A 768-nucleotide genomic window follows, 5' to 3' on the forward strand; every position below is an offset into this window, starting at 1 on the left:
TGGTAGAAATGTAGACAAAATCCAACAAACTACATAGTAATGTAAAACAAGGTACAAAGTGTCTATAGGACAGGGGAGATTTTGAATTTCTGTAGACACTTGTGGACACTGGACACTTTTGGATTGTGTGAGGCCCACTGATATCTGAGCGCTATGTGACAGGCTCGATGGCACAGCTGTGACCAAAGTGACTAGAGGATAAGGGAGATTTTGAATCTCTGCACACACTTTTGGACACTGGACACTTTTGGATTGTGTGAGGCCCACTGATATCTGAGCGCTATGTGACAGGCTCGATGGCACAGCTGTGACCAAAGTGACTAGAGGATAAGGGAGATTTTGAATCTCTGCACACACTTTTGGACACTGGATGGACACTTTTGGATTGTGTGAGGCCCACTGATATCTGAGCGCTATGTGACAGGCTCGATGGCACAGCTGTGACCAAAGTGACTAGAGGATAAGGGAGATTTTGAATCTCTGCACACACTTTTGGACACTGGACACTTTTGGATTGTGTGAGGCCCACTGATATCTGAGCGCTATGTGACAGGCTCGATGGCACAGCTGTGACCAAAGTGACTAGAGGATAAGGGAGATTTTGAATCTCTGCACACACTTTTGGACACTGGACACTTTTGGATTGTGTGAGGCCCACTGATATCTGAGCGCTATGTGACAGGCTCGATGGCACAGTTGTGACCAAAGTGACTAGAGGATAAGAGAGATTTTGAATCTCTGCACACACTTTTGGACACTGGACACTTT

The sequence above is a fragment of the Dendrobates tinctorius genome, unplaced genomic scaffold, assembly GCF_039654945.1.
Source record: "Dendrobates tinctorius isolate UK_male_01 unplaced genomic scaffold, ASM3965494v1 ptg000007l, whole genome shotgun sequence".
Taxonomy (NCBI): Eukaryota; Metazoa; Chordata; class Amphibia; order Anura; family Dendrobatidae; genus Dendrobates; species Dendrobates tinctorius.